This window comes from Rhinolophus sinicus, chromosome 18, assembly GCF_057876585.1.
Source record: "Rhinolophus sinicus isolate RSI-liver-muscle chromosome 18, RSI-T2T, whole genome shotgun sequence".
Lineage (NCBI taxonomy): Eukaryota > Metazoa > Chordata > Mammalia > Chiroptera > Rhinolophidae > Rhinolophus > Rhinolophus sinicus.
This window is the reverse complement of record NC_142518.1, coordinates 116,665,832-116,682,752: the sequence shown is the minus strand read 5'-3', so window position 1 is coordinate 116,682,752 and position 16,921 is coordinate 116,665,832. Positions and strand designations below refer to the sequence as shown.

The 16,921-nt window shown below is 43.5% G+C and overlaps 1 pseudogene; it reads left to right on the top strand.

Annotated features, from left to right (window-relative positions):
* Positions 1 to 3,685: 3,685 nt before the first annotated feature.
* On the top strand, positions 3,686 to 7,868 carry LOC148754707 (PC4 and SFRS1-interacting protein pseudogene; annotated as a pseudogene).
* Positions 7,869 to 16,921: the final 9,053 nt, after the last annotated feature.

The following is a 16,921-nucleotide window of genomic DNA, read 5'->3' as shown; positions in this document are numbered from 1 at the left end:
TTTAGGCCGTGGACTGAGTGGCCTGCTGACCACTGGGTGGTGGTGAAAGCCCCGAAATCATCCCAGTGGGGATCGGAAGGTGGCCTCCTTACTGCCCAGTGGAGGTATAATTGCAGAATCTCCATGTGATTGATTTCCACTGACATGGGAGGAGTAGGGTGGCCCCCGTTTCCGCCAGTCAATTGTGAAATGCTAGGCTCCCCACTGGGCCTTTCCTGTGTTGTTTGGCTGCAGTAGAGCAGTTATTGTCCAAAGGTTTTCTGTCCTGCTCTGCCTCCCCTTTTCTGCTCCTTATGCTAGAGAGAGCAGGCTTTTGTTGTGGCTGCTTGTTGTTGCTATTGTTGGTGTTGGGGTTTTTTTTGCTTGTGTCCTATGGCACGTCCCCATAGCCAGCCTCTTCAGCTCCAAGTCTGGGGTATATGACACAGAAAGAAACCCAGGGAACTCACCATGTGTCCTCCCTCCGCTTCTGAGACCCTTAGTTGCTCTGCCTTCTCCGTTCCACTTTGCAGAGTCTCCTGTTTATTTCAGATGTTGTGCCCAGGGTTTGAAGTTGTGCTTAGTGGGAAGCACAGGGAAGGGTCCATCCAGTCTATCTTCCCAGAAGCAGAAGTTTCCATATGAATTTAATTACGAGGTCTGATGTTTAGCATGTGTTTCAATGTAAAATTAAATTTAAGTTCAACTATAATCCAACTTAAGATAATTGGATTTAAAATTAAAATTAAATATGGCTTTTGAACTTACTACATTTTTCTTCGATTAGAAATTGTAACGCAAGAAATAAGCAATTCTATCTGAGAAACCATTTGAAAAATACGCAAAAAGGAGCATGTGGTTTGAAAAGATAGAAAATAATATTCAAAAGATTCCCATAGAAATCGAGAATAATTAAAACAATTGCATCATAGGTAAAACCCAAATTTTAGGTTGGAATAATAATTTCATGGGGAAATCTTTTCAGTCCCTAATTTTGGGTGTTTTTCCCAACTTCTAAGGTACGCCCACTTCACTAAGTTGACATTCAGAAATATACGCGTATACTTCATCTTCAATAACCAAGAAAGAGTATTCCTGTAACAGCTGTGAAAGTGACAATCGGGAGAGTCGGTAAATGTGGCTAGTTGGTCATTTGGTAAATGCACTAACTTTAGGAGAGTTGATTTTGTTGTCATCCGGCATCACAAAGCATAACAGGGAGAATCCTGAACAAAGGGGCTCTCTCTGTCCTAGCCACTGTCCCTCCGTGCAAGTGCACGGAGGGGGAGCTCATTGTTGCCCAAATGAGGCACGTGGCTTCTGATTCTCTTCGTTTGGGTCACTCTAATAGATGTTTCGTGTTGATGGCTTTTCTGAGGTTGATCAATAGTGATTGGAGCTAATGTTTTGGGGGCATCGGCTATTTCCCAGACAGTAAACTAAATGCTTTGCAAACATTGTCCCATCTAATCCCTAAAAAGCCCTTGTTATTATCCTCAGTTTTGCAAATTGGGAATCTGAGGTGACAGAGACTAAGAAATTTACCCCAAGCCCAAGCCACACAGCTAAGAAGTGGTAGAGCCAAGTTTCAAATTAAAATTTCTCCCTCCTATATATTATGTTGTCATTTGGAGGCTCTTGACAACTTTATCGACATATTTATCCAAGGCACCAGAATACCTTGAGAAATCAAGCCCCAAACACACCGATTGCGAGTAAGTTAGCAGGCATCTCCTGCAGTTCAAAGGGTCTCACAGATACAGATTTTTGTCTGTAAAGTCAGCTTTTAGGTTACCACTGGGGATCTTTGGTCAATGACCAAGTGACATTTGTTGAATAAGCAGCGATTGGTTCAAAAGGAGAAGGGTGGGGCTACATTTCCATACCGTGGTGTGAGGAGAGTGGTCTCTTGGGCCCCCTCTACATTTTTACCCAAAAAATCTACCAATAACCAGCAGGGTGGTGGGCTGCATCAATATAAAAACAAGCCATTCCAGTGGAAAATACTAACTTAGTGCTATGGCATTATGGAAACCGAGACTGGTCGTTTGAATGAATCCGCGCTTCTAACCCTTCACGTGTGAGAACTCTGCAGCCCTTCGTCTGCACTCCTACTTACTTGAGGCTCTCAGCTTCCTGAAGTGATTAGGGGTGAAATTTCTTGTGACCAGAGATAGCAGTCAGGCTTGCTGCCAAATATCCAGGTGAAAACCTGCCTATGTTTAAGAAACGGTGGCCAAAAAGAGCCCCCCACCCCACCCCACCCCGCACTGAACTGAATTAAGATGGAGTTTCCTGACCAGATGCAGGCTTGGTAATAATTATGCTTCAAAAGTTCCAGTTGAATTGAATCTATTTGAGAGTCACAACTCTTATACAGTTTTGCTTCCAGAACCCCTGTTGTGGTACCTTTCACATGATCAGTGACCAGCAAACGTATGTTTTGAGCGACATGTACACTAGTACCAAGCACAGTGTGCTGCATAGCAACAGATGCCCTGATAGACAAGCACAGTGAACGATTGTACACTGAGGTCATCCAAAATGGCAGAAGAAGGACCTCTGAAAGTTCTTTCATCCCTGAGAGCAACAAGGAAACTGGCAGAAATGTTCAGACCCAGTGTTTTCAGGACTCTGGAGCTTCGACAAAAGTCTGCAATGACCTCAGGTATGTCTATTCTAGAGAAACAGCCGGATCTCAGGAGGAAGGATGAGCTACGTGGCATTTCAACTAGCCCTATGCCCTTGCCCCTCTATCCAATTCCGGGGTAGCCTGAAACACTAACAGCCTGCATCACGGTGAAAACCAGAGGCCTGGAAGCCGCCAGAGGGAGCAGAAAGAGGCAAAGAAAGAGACAAAGGTTGCCAGACTGGAAGAAATTGCAGACCACGCTATATGCTCTTTGCATAAGCGTACTTTATGTACAGAGACACATAGGTTAAAAATAAATAGGTGGGAAAAGATACACCATGAAAATACTAAGCGACAGATAGCTGGGTGGATATGAGATTATCAGACACTTCATAGCACAGAGTATAACCAGAGGCAAAGGTGGATATTTCATGAACACAGACCCCGTGTTGGGTCTTAAAACTAGTCTCAAGAAATTTAAGAGGACTGAAATCATACAGAGCAGGTTTTATGACCGTGACAACAGTAAGTGAATAACTAATAACATCAACATATCAGAAAGAAACCAAATTACTTGGAAATTGAAAAGGAAAGCATTTTCATAACCCAAAGAGGAAAGCACAAAAGAAATTAGAAAATGTTTTTAATTGAATGAAGATGAAAGCACAACATAACAAAATCTGAGGGATGCAGCTAAAGCAGTGCTTAAAGGAAAAGTTATTGCTTTTAAATGCTTATATTACACACGAAGAAAGACCTCAAGTCAGTGATGTAAGGTTCCACTTTAAAAAGCTAAAAAACATAATAAAGAAGAAGAGCAAGGTAAATACAAGGAAAGCAAGGTGCATTCAAAGGGGAAAAAATATATACCTCCAGAAACTGTCCCTGAAGAAACACAGGCATCAGAATTACGAGATCAAGACTTTCAAAGAACTCTGTTAAAGATGCTCAAAGAGCTAACGGAAAACACAGACAAAGAACTAAAGGACATTGTGAAGATGATATATGAACATAATCAGAATATGAACAAGGAGAAAAAAAATTTTTTAAGGTACCAAACAAAAAATTCCAGAGATGGTAAATGCAATAACTGAAATGAGACATTCACAAAAGGTGTTCAACAGCGGACTTGAAGAGGCCGAAGAAACAGTCAGTGAACTTGAACAGAGATCATTCGAAATGATCATATTCTGAGGAGCAAAAGGGAAAAGAATGAAGAAAAGTGAAGAGAGACTGAGGGACTTATAGGACGTCATCAAGTGATACGACATACCCATTACAGGAATCCTGGGAGGGTGAGACAGAGGGGGAAGGTATGCAGAGAGATTATTTGAAGAGATAATGGCTGAAAACTTCCAAATTGAATAAAGACATAAATATACAAATCCAAAAACCTGAAGCACTCCAAGTAAGATAAACACAAAGAGACCCATCCCCAAGACACGTTGGAATCAACCTGTGAAAAGCCAACACACAGAGAGATTCTTGAAAACAGACAGAGAAAAGTCATTCATCATGTATAAGGGATCCCTAAGGAGACTATTAGCAAATTTCTCAGCAGAAACCTTGCAGCCCAGAAGGTAGTGAGATGATACATTTAAGAGCTGGAAGAAAAATTCGGTCAATTGAGAATGCTATACCAAACAATACTGTCCTTCAAAATGACAGAGAAAGTCAAAACACTCTGAGAAAGACAAGAGCTGACGGAGCTCAGTACCGCTAGCCCTGTTGTCCAAGGTAGGCTAAAGGGAGCCTGTCAAGTTGAAACTGAAGGACTCTAGACAGTAATTCAAAGGCATATGATAAGATAAAGTTCTCCAGTAAAGGTAAATATATGGACAAATAAAAACCTATGTTATTGTAATTTTTGTTCCTAACTCTATTTTTATTTTCTACAGAATATAAAGGACAAATGCATAAAATTTGATAATAAACCTATGTTAATGGGTACACAATATGGAAATATACAATTTGTGAAATCACTAACACAGAGAGGGAGGCAAAAGTGTAAAGGCCTAGAGATGTTTTCTTTTTTTACGCAGCTGCAGTTAAGCTGTTATCAATTTAAGATAGACTGGCATACTTTAAGATGTTGTATGCAATCCCCATGGTGAGCACAAAGAAAATAGCTATCGAGTATACACACAGAAAAACAAGAAGAGAATCTAAATGCATAACTACAAAAACACCACTAAACACAAGGAAGGCAGTGATGGAGAACCTGAGGGACAAACAAACTATAAGAAATACAGAAAACAAGTCATAAAATGGAATAAGTAAGTGTTTCCCTACCAGTAAGTACTTTAAATGTAAATGCATGAAACTCCCCAGTCAACAGACACAGATTGGCAGAATGGATTGTTAAAAGAAATGATCCTACTATATGCTCTCTACCGGAGCCTCACTTGAGGTCTAAGGGTACACACGGGGTGAAAGTGAAAGGACGGAAAAAGATTTTTCGTGCAAATAGTAGCTAAAAGAGAGCAGGGATGGCTATACTAATATCACACAAAATAGAATTTAAATAAAAACTGTTAAAAGAGACAAAGAAGTACATTGTATAACGATAAAAGGGGCGATGAACCAGAAAGATATAATAATTATGAACATATCTGCACCAAATATCAGAGCTCCAAAATAGATGAGGAAAACATCGACAGACTTGAAGGAAGACATAGTCAGCTCTACCATAATAGGAGACTTCAATACTCCACTTCCAATAATGGGTAGAACAACCAGACAGAAGACCAATGAGGAAATATAGGACTTGAACAACCCTACAGAACAATTGAACCTAACAAACACATACAGAGCACTGCACCCCAAAACAAAATAATGCACACTTTCTCTAGTTCACCTGGGTCGTTCTCCAGATGACACGTTAGTCCACAAAACAAGTATGAATAAATTTGAAGAGATGGAAATCATGCCAAGTATCTTTTACAATCACGATGGAGTGAAACTTGAAATCGGTAGCAGAAGGAAAGCTGGGAAATACACAGATATGTGGAAATTAAGCAACGTACACCTAAACAAGCGGTGGCTCAAAGAAGACAGCACGTGGGAAATTAGAAGCTTTCTTGAAAAAAATGAAAATTAGAACACAACTTACCAAAACTTAAGGGATGCAGCGAAAGCAGTCCTAAGAGGGAAATTTATAGCCATAAACACTTGCATTACAAATGAAGATAGGTCTGAATTCAACAACCTAATTTTACGCCACAAGGAACTAGGATGAGAATAATAAACCAGACCTAAAGCTCTCATAAGGAATGAAAAATAATGACCATGCAGACATAAATAAAATAGAGAATAGAAAAGCGTTAGAGAAAATCCATGAAACCAAGTGCTGTTTCTTTGAAAAGAGTTACAGAATTGACAAAACTTTTAGCTAGATTTACTTGGGGTTGGGGGGGGGAATGGGGGTAGCCCGAAATCAGAAGGAATGAGGCGGATAGTACTGCCAATTTACAAAAATAAAAAGGATTAAAAGGGGTATATAAACAACTTCGACCAACTAGTTGGGTCTGTATGGTGATTCCCCTCCCAAATTAGGAATGGAATTACCGTAGGATCCAACAATTCTACTTCTAGGAAGGAAGGAAGACTGACTCAGTTCCACGGAAAATTGCCTTACCCTGTCAAGAAATTTGCTATGTATCAAAGGCAAAATTTTTATTAGGAGTATAGTTAGGGATTTAGCAATGATAGCGTATGCTTAGAATTGTCTAATGGTCTAATAACTACACATAGTTAATTGTTAGCCATCTCTAAAGATCTTGTTTAAAAAGGGGGTACTATACGATTTTTAAAAACTTCAGTTTGTAATTCAAATTTTTCACGTAAAGAAAACTTTAGTCCTAAATGGCCTCACTGGCTTCACTGGTGAACGGTATCAGACATTTAAAAGGAAAAACAAAAACGAAAAACAGTAACAGTCCTACAGAACTTTTCCAGAAAATACAGGAGGAACTCTTGCCGATCATTTTATGAGGGCAACATTACGTTTACACAAAAAAGTAGAAAAAGGCACTACAAGGAGGAAAAAAGCCCTACAGGCCAATATCCCTGGTGACTATAGATGTAAAACTCCCTAGTGGAATTTTAGAAATCTGAATCCAATGATGCATGAAAATTATCATGTGCAACCAAGCAGAGTTCACCCTAGGAATGCAAGGCCGTTTTAACGTTAAAAAAAAAATGCATCGATGTATTTTGCCATATTAAGGGAAGGCAAGAAAAACAATGACAATCATCACAATGTATGACAGAAAAGACATTGGATAATATAAAACATCCATTCATGATTTAAAAAAAAAAACAAAAAAACTAACTGCTTCCTTAAGAACGTAAGGGAAAGGAAGAATAAGCCAAGAGACGAGCCCGACAAAAAAGAGGGGAAGAAAGAAGTTGAGTCAGAAAGGGAAATTTTCACTGAAGCGGATGTAACTATCAAGAGAAAGGAGATGGTTGAGAAGGCGGAAAGAAGAGAAAAGGTGGAAGAAACTTTCAGACTGCTCCCAGAAGGAATATGCTGAAAGGCCAACATGAGAAACAAGCAGCAGATAGAAAACGCAAACAAGAGGAACAAATGGAAACTGAGCGGCAGAATCAAGATGCAGGAAAGAAGCCAGAAGTTAAGGAAGTGGAAGAAGAAACAAGAAACATCAATGGATTCTCGACTTCCAAGGATACACGGCGAAATAAAGACTTCAATCTAAATTGACAACCTTGATGTGAAGAGATGTATCGAGGCCTTGGATGAACTTGTTTCACTTCAGGTCACAATGCAACAAGCTCAGAAATGATTACAACACTGGAAAAAAATGACAGCGACTCAACGTGACTCTGATTATTATGGGAAAGTCTGCAATGATGTGTGTATAACGGGTCTAAGAACGCGTTTTGGGTTGGTGAAGGAGATTCTGTAACCACACAAGTGCTGAATAAATCTCTTGCAGAACAAAGGCAGCGCGGGGAAGCAAATAAAACCAAAGATCAAGGGAGGAAAGGGCCAGACAAGAAGCTGGAAAGGGAACAAACAGGTTCAAAGACTCTAAATGGGGGCTTGGACGCTCAAGAGGGCAATCAGCCACAACGTAATGAGACAGCACTGAAGAAAGGGAAGGCGAGGCCGGCAGTAAGGAAAAGCCAGCCGTGAGGAGAGAGACTGAAGTGTCTCTGAAGGAGCTCTCCGCTAGATAACTAGGTTGACATGCCTGGGATGTAGACATATGGTGATGGAAGGAGAACTGACTCTGGGTGGTGAGCCCACAATGTGAGATATAGATGATGGATTACAGAATTGTACACCTGAAACCTATGTAACTTTACCAACCATTGTCAACCCAATCAAAAAAAAAAAGAGTGCTTGAGAAGTTTCTAATGGTTTTGATTTGAGCTATTTAGACGTCTGAAAGTTTTAAATTTTTACAAGCATAGGTTTTGATGTTTAAAACTTGTTTTGAGGGAGCAAGTCCCTTTATCTTTGTTTAAAAGTAATTAAACATTGCTTAATTGTACTTGTGCAGTATTAACAGCTACGTTACACAGTGAGTGTGAGGGAAACTCCATTTAGGAAACGTTGAACCGCTGTTCCAGACATTGGTTGTAGTATACTTTCAGTTAGTGTGTGTTTGTGTGTGTGTGTGTGTGTGTGTGTTCATGCATAATCGACAGAAGAAACAAGTTACATTTCTAACACTGCTACTCGTTCGAGTATAAACCTTTCCTCTTTTCCCAAATACCGTGGGTTTTGTGCATAGGTTTTCACAAATCGTGGATTTACCAGACCATCTTTGGACTGTTTGTGGGTTTTGTGTGGTCTGCCAGCCATTTTGTATGACAACTAGAAACCCAACCGACATTGAACCGACAATTCTCCAAGGTACAAAACTCATGTGAACTTTTGAAGGTAATTTAACTTTGTGGCTGGGCATTCAGTGAAGTCACATGACTTTCCTGCAGAGAGCAGAAGGGGTGCCCATAGGAATGAGTCTGGCTTTAGGGTTCAGGCATCTAAGACCTTTACAGGCACTAGTAGCTGAAACTGAAAACTAAACAATGACAGTTTATTTTTGAGACACTTCTGAATGCTTTAAAAAGCCACGCTCACTAGGGAGGTCACAAAGTAGTGTCTTATACATTGGAGAACAACCATGATGCCCATGCAGTAAAGAAAAGTAAATGCTATGTAAGGAAGCTGCTCGCCTATGCGAAAACACAGCTGTATCACAAGGGAGTTTTTATTTCTGTGTCACGCACGTGACAGGGTTGCAAAACGTGGGAACACTGGTTGCTGTGAGGCAGCAGACAACGTAAAGGAGTACTTTTTGGCAGTCTGTATATCCATGTATAGGACTAAATCAGGGTGAACCAAGGTCAGCACACAAAATTTAAGGGCCACTTAACAGAGCCACTTAGAGAGCATCTCTAAGATATTTGGATCAGCTCAGTTGGTGGTTTTAAAACCGTGTTTCCCTGAAAATAAGACCTAGCCGGACAACCAGCTCTAATGCGTCTTTTCGAGCAAAACTTAACATAAGACCCGGGCTTATTTTACTATAATGTGAGACCGGGTCTGTAATATAATGTAATATAATATAATAATATAATATATAATAATATAATATAATAAACACTGGGTCTTATACAATATAATGCAATATAAGATAAGACCGGGTCTTATATTAATTTTTGCTCCAGAAGATGCACTAGAACTGATTGTCCGGCTAGGTCTTCTTTTCGGGGAAAGTGTAGCTAAAAGACACTCCTCATGTTTTGAATCTATGAAGATGGGAAAAAGGCTTCTAATGCTTCACTGTTTGCACATGGCATGCACTGTATGTTTTGACCTCTGGGATAATTGTTCTCATCCGCAGATGAAAAGTTTTAATCATTTCAACAACTGGAGTTTTGCTTTTGAGAGGTCTTACAGTGGAACCTAGGACCCACTGTTTAGAGGGAACTCTTGCTCTTATGTTTGGTCGTTAGCACAATTAAAATCTGGACAGATTTATTCTAGGTAAGCCATAAGTGTCAACATGTAAACTTGTTCCGATTAAAGAATTTCGGTTGGAAAAGAAGGAAAAGGACACAACTGAACATCCTCAGCCTCATAATGTGCTTCTACCAAAAACCTGCTGCTGGCATCATACTTCATGATGAAAGACTGAATGCTTCTCCCATAAGATTAGGAATATGGCAGTATCTCCACTCCCACCATATCTGGTCAACTTTATACTCGGGGTCCTAGTTGACAAGGCAAGAAAAAGAAAAAGGCATGCAGAAGGAAAAGTAAGAAGTCAAAATCTGCCTTTATTTTCAAAAGGCATAATAGTCCACCCAGAAAAAATTTAGTAGTGTAGGGAAAAAAATAATCTCCCAGATCTAATAAGCAATTAAACAAGGTCACAGGAGAGAAAGCCAATATAGAAAAGTTCTTTTTTTTTTTCCTGATTTTTTTGGGGGAGGTGAGAGGAGGTTTGTGTTTCTTTAATCTTTTTTTTTTTAAAGATCTTCATTAAAATATAGCTAACATAATATTGTATTAGTTTCAGGGGTACACCATAGTTATTCCACATTTATGTACCCAAAGAAGTGATCTCCATGGTAAGTCCAGCAACCACCTGACACCATACTATGCTATCACAATATTATTGACTATATTCCCCATGCTGTACATTACATCCCCATGACTTATTTGTTTTAGTTTAAGTTTTGTATTAGTTTCAGGTGTACAGCGCAGTGGTTAGGCATTTACATAATCTATGAACTGATCCCCCAATAGGCCCAGTACCCATCTGACACCCTACATGGTCTGTACAACATTATTCATTCTATTCCCCATACGGTATTTCACATCCCCGTGATTATTTTGTGACTACCAGTTTGTACTTTGTAATCCCTCCACCTTTTTCACCCTGCCCCCAACTCCCTGCCATCTAGCAACCATCAGTTTGTTCTCTGTATCTATGAGTCTATTAGAAAAGTTGTTTCTATTTCAATACACTGGGAACAAATAATTGGAGCTGGAGCTTTTTTTCAATGTCGCATACGATAGAAGTAAAGTAAATGAAATGGCTATGGAGAATTAACGTTGTATGTTCAAGACTTACACGCAGATAACTATAAAATACTGCTGAGAGAAATTAAAGAAGACTGAAACAAATGGAGATATACTTATTATGCTCATGGATCAGAAGAGTCCAAAAGGTTTAAGATGTCAATTCTCTAGTAATTTGTCTATAGGTTTACCGTAACCACGATTCAGATGAAAAGCTGCCACTCAAACTTATATGGAAATGCAAAGGACACAGAATAGCCAAAGCCGTTTGGAAAAGAACAAAGAAGGAGGACTCACGCTACCAAATTCCCTGCCTTCACAGAAAGGTATGGGAGCCAGGGCAGTGTGCTGTTACCATAATAATAGTCATACGGATCAATGGATGAAATAGAAAGCCCAGAAATAGACCTACACGTATATGGTAAGTTGGTTTGTGACAAAGGTGCTAAGATAATGGAATTAACTAATCATTAACTAATGGTGCTGGAAACAAATGGATCCCCATACGGAACAGGAAACCACAAACAAACTTCAATACCTCACACTACATGCAAAAGTTAACTGAAATCATAGATCTAAGTGTACATTGCAAATCTGCGAGAGAACTTTTTTCATTCAAGCAGTATAAATGACAAAGGGAAAATGATCGATGATGGACCGTTATCAAAAAACAAAAGGAACAACAGACTAACACAAAGGTTTGCCTCTCTGAGACCTGGCTTCAGTATCTCTGTGCAGCAGGCAGTTTTCTCCACCCCTGTACTGGAACCTCATGACTGCCTTCGACTTCGACTTCACTCCTTGGACAGAAAGCTGGGTCCACTTATTTTCAATTGCAAAAACTCACCTTATTGTCTTGCATTTCTGCTTGCGAAGCTCTCCCCTTTCTCCATTTCCTGGCAAACTTGTCTCTTTACTCAGTCCAGCCATGCCTCCTTTGGAAAATCAAGACGCTATTGCAACTCCCAAGGCTGGGTGGCCGCACCTCCTCAGGTCCTCTCATGGCCATGTAAAATTCCTTCCGTCTCTCTCTATTGTAATCATCCTTTTCTTGGCTTCTCTCCCACACAATGGCTTGAAGCAGCAACAGAGTCTCTTTCATTTCTCTAATCCCAGGCCATGGCCCAAGATAGGCTCCCAGAGAAGATCAGCTCTGTTTTATCACAGTTCTAGAAAAGACGCTTTCCTAAACGACACTATTATTTCAAAAGCCAAATAAAAGACGCTGAGGCGACCTACTTCCTCTTTCCTTTCCAGTACTGTTTGCAGGGAGCTCCCTTGGAGTCAGTGGGGCGGACCCTCCTAGTCCTGGGTGGTAAGCAGGGGGCATAAGTAGGCAGCTTCACTGGAAACCCGAGTGTCAAAGACGGAATTACAAATAGAAGGACTAAGCAGCAACAGGCTCTCGCTTCAGTTGTTCTGCTTCCGACTTAGCCCAGCACAGGCCTGTCCACTTTGTCCCTCACCTTTCCCAAGCCCTGTAGGCCCCAAACCACCTGTCCACTGTCTACCTGACTCTCACAGGTGTGGCATCACACATAACCCTCTGCCGTTGATGTGCACCATGGGTACCGTCACCCGGCTCACCCTTCTTGCTTTGATAACCCCTCTGGACCCATCCCTGTCTATGGCATACCCCCCAAATGACAACTCATCATCTGCCTGAATACCTCTGCTCTCTTGCTGTTCAGCAAGCAGACCCCTAGCTTGAGCCTGCTGGGAGGCTCAGAGGAAAGAAGGTAAAAAAAGAAAGAAAAAAGACAGAATGAAAACCACAGGAGAGGTGGGAGTAAGAGACACAGGAACAGAGAGGATGTCCCATACCAGAAATGTATCCACTGCTTGAACACAGTGCTCTCCGCCTTCAGCCTGCCAGATCAGATGTAGGAGGGAGGAAAGACAGGGGGGGACGCACGGGGGACGGGGGTGGGGGGGCTGAAGGGGCGTGGGTGGGACAGGCCCTCAGCCCCTTTGCATCCAGCAGAGTCAGAAGCATAGCTGGTGCCTTCAAGGAAGACTGTGGTCACTATGGGCACATGGCCCTCTCCCAGAAGCATGATTTTCAGCCCTTCTCTTCCACTTCCTGTGCTTTCTGCTTTGCCTGTTTTGGTGGGGGCGTTGGGGGGAGGGGGAGGCGAGGGTGTTACCACACCACTGAGCCGGATGAGTCCGTAGGCCTGTGCCTTGGGGCAGGCAGTGCTGCTTTTGTCTCATTCCTGTTGGGCTACAACTATGTTTGACGGAGAGCAACCGGTCTACTGGTTTCAAACGTTTCAAAAAGGGTGGCTGTTGGGCAGTGACTGAGCGACAGCCCTCGGGGCGGGGGAGGACAGTAGCAGCGAGGAGAGGGATGGGGAGGTTGGGTCAGAAGGAGAGAAGATGTTGCAAGGCCCGAGGCTTTCAGAGGCATTAGAGCCACTCACTGAGTTATAATCTGACCTCGGCGACCCCCACCCCACCCTTGGAAAAAAGAGTCGCTGCAGCACCTGACCTCGGCCACCACCTCAGGCCGCTTGCCTCACATTATGGCACCATGTCCCTTTGTAAGCTGCTCTGGCTGCTTATTGCAGTGAAATGACAGCAGGCAAGAGCTGAGCCTGGCGAGTGCTTCTCAGAGCTGGGCACAGCCTGGGCTTTTGTGGGACTGCTCTGACACTGGCCAAGGCTGGGCCAGGGGTTTCAGCCCCTGCAGTCCACACCCCCACGGCCTAATGGCGCCGTGTGCTTCCTCAGACTCTCCCGAGCCCACCAGGCCCCTGTACTTGCTGCGTTTGGCTCTGGGGAAACGTGGGGTGCAGGGGCTCTGAGAGACCCCCCCTTCTATTCTATTCCCCACTTTTCGAGCACTGTAACATTTCAAACCTTCAGAACAGCTGACAGCAGAGCACAGCGGCCACCACCCCTACTTAGCCACACTTTGCCATAAGCACTTCAGATCTCGCTGGACTTTTGAGTGAAACATCGTGGACGTATGTACAGCACCCCGAGCCCATACTCACTCGGCTCTTCCCTAAAGTGGTCCCCCTCCCTGCTGCCTGAACAATCCTAGGTCTCTGTGCAGCTTCAGAGCCGTCCTCCGCCCCTGCATGGGTGACCCCATGTCACCTTAGCAATGGTCCCCTGGTGCGTCCTGGTGAACACGAGGGATTCGACAACACTGAATCCCAACCCAGAAGGCAAAAGCAAGACCACCTCAGCAGCTTTTCCCGATATACCAGGACCTAGCCCTCTCTCGCTTACACACTTCTACACACTTGTTCTCTCCAGGTCTCCTTGGAGGCGCTGAGCTCTGCATCTGTTTTCCCAAGAGAGGCCAGGAGCACTCTGCTGGGTCCCAGTCCTGCTCAAGTGAAAGGACTGTTCCATTCACACAGGGGGCTGCTCCCTTGCTAGCTGCTCTCACAGCCCATGGGCTCGGTGACCAGGTTGGCTGGTGGGGATGGGGAAGAGGGCAGGGCCACGCAGACCCGACTGCTGGTGAGACGCATCCACTGGGCCTACTGCAAGCTGGCTGGGACCATCAGACCACACCGCACGGTCCACAGCAACCCATTAACCATTAGCTCCATCAAGTCAGCTGATACTGGCAGGGACTCACCACACTGAGGTGGGCACAGAGAGCAAGCGTGGTAGGCAGCCTTCCAAAATGGCTTCCACAGATGCCTGCGTCCTGGCACTCATTCCCCTGTATAATCCCTTCCCCCTGAGTGTGGGCCGCTTTGTAACTCGCTTCTAACCAGTAGCGTTTGGCAAGAGTGATGGCATGTCATTTCTGAAGTTAGGCTATGCCAAGACTGTGACTTCCACCTCGCTGGCATTCATTCTCTCTCTCTGGCTCTTCTTGCATTCTTGCTCTAATGGAGAGGGCGCTGGCAAGGAGCGGATGGCAGTGTCTGGCCAACAGCCACAGAGGACCTGAGGCCCTCAGTCCAATAACCCACGAGGACCTGGGTCCTGCCACTAGGCCTGTGAGCGAGCTTGCAAGTGGGTCCTCTCTCTGTCGAGCCTTCCCGTCAGACCGCAGTCCCTCAGCTGACACCTTGGTTGCAGCCTTGTGAGAAATGGGGAGCAGAGGATCCAGTTAGGTCATGCCCAGGGAAGTTGCTGACCCACCAGACCCTGAGATAATCGCTGGGTATCGTTTGAAGCCACCGTGTTTCGGGGGTCATTTGTCGTGCAGCGGTCAATAATAATGCAGACAGCAGGAATCTCTGGAGGCGGGGGGCGGTGGAGGGGGGACAGCGGCTGACTCGGGCTGGGAGGGCTTGTCAGGGACCAGGGTGTGCCCACCTGTTCGTCTGACCTGGGGTCTAGTCCCAGCTTTGTCACTGATCATCTGTGTCACCTCGGACTAATCACTCGACGTCTGTGGCTCAGTTTACTCTTCTGTCACCTTTGACTGATACTCAACTTGGAGGGCTGTTGGGAAGATAACTGTCAATTTATTGTAACTCACACGACAGAATGTCTGATATACATGAGGGCCCTCAGTACATGGCAGCCATGAGTTTTCACATGGTTTGTCTGGGACCCTGCATCCGCCTCGCAGGAGCTCCCCAGCGATCCAGGAGGGTTCCAGAAAAAAAGGAAAGAAAACCAGGCCATAGGATCTTCCTACCATTGTAGCACAAAAGCGTGTGTTCTCCAGGAAGGGAATCATATCAGAGCGGATACTTTTGTAGAACATTCTGGGGTGAGGGAGGCAGTCCCAGCTGGATGCAGTTCGGAAGCCCTATCTCTTACACAGAAGAACAAATACTCCCATTTTCCCCTCTCGCCCTCTCCCCTTCCCTTCCTCTCTTTTGGTTGCCTGTTTCCAAGATCCCAGCCCCACACTTCTGCATCTTGTCACTCACTTCACGCCTGCTAAATACCCAGCACTTCCTTGTGTGGTCCTTGTTTTATTCTAGGTACACTCGTATCACTGTTCTCATTTTGCACTGGTCTCTGGCTCCCCCTCCGCCTGCCCCCCTACACATGGCATCACACATTTTACCCTTACAGGAACACCACTGCTGCTCATTTGGATCCTGGCTATCCTGACCCACCTCCTTGCCATGATGACCCATTTGGACTCGTCCACCTCGCTCTTTGCCTAGGCCCTTTGTTTCTGGACCTTCTGAGCTCCAGTGGAAGGCATGTTTCATCTGTGACTTCTAGCGACACTGTCGTCACTTGACTGTGTCACTATAGCAGTACATTTTGTTTCTGTGGTACCTGGACCAAGTTCCTATACCTCTGTGGGCTTTCATTTCTCTATCTACTGAATGAAAGGTCTTCTTATGTGATCTCCAAATCCCTGTTCCTTTCACAGATTTATGATCTTATAGTTTAGATTATTGGTATACTCACAGTTACCTGCTATGCCATCCAGACCTCCTAGGTACACTGCTGCCCTTGGTGCTATTTCTCCCATGGATTTGCACTCGTTCCATCCCCTCAGACAGTGCCTGACAACACTGGACTCCCATTCTACCTAAAGTGGCCTCCTTCCATAGCCTAGAGCTACAAAACTTATAGGGTTAATAGAGTCTACCAGGCAGTTCTTTGGGGGCAGATGTCACTACCTTAAGTCCCATTGCAGATCAGAAACTTTAGACCAGGTCCTTGACACAACCTGGCAGATCCTAGAGGGCTGAAACTTGAAATTCAGTCTAGCTCCTGACTGAGCATCCTCACTCTAGAGTACCACAGCAAAGGAACTCAGGGTTTCTGTGAGACACAAGATTCTAATCCTTTGCTGTCTTCTGTTAGCTCATCTTGACTTCTACAAATGCACAGAAAAAAGTCCTTAATTCAGTTATTTGCAGTTTCACAAAATCACCTTGGTGATTACCTTAAGGAAAACGTCATTAACTCCATTGTAAGCTTCAGACCTGGATAAGTAGCATGTCTGAGCCTTCCCATGGCCCCCTAAACTTCTTTCCCTTTTTTTTTGAGCAATTTTATTGAGCTATCATTGACATATAAAAAGCTGTATGCACTTAATATACACAACTTGATGTGTTTATACATAAGTATTCACCCATAAAACCATCACCACCATTAAGGCCATAAGCATACCCATCATCTCTCAAAGATTCTTCCTGCCCCTTTAGTAATGTTGTCATTATTTTTTTTTAGTAAAAACACTTAACACAAGATCCACTCTGTTAGCAAATTTTAAGTATACAGTCAAGTATTGTTAGCAATAAGCACTATACTATGTAGAAGATCTCCAGAATTTATTTTTCTTATACAACTGA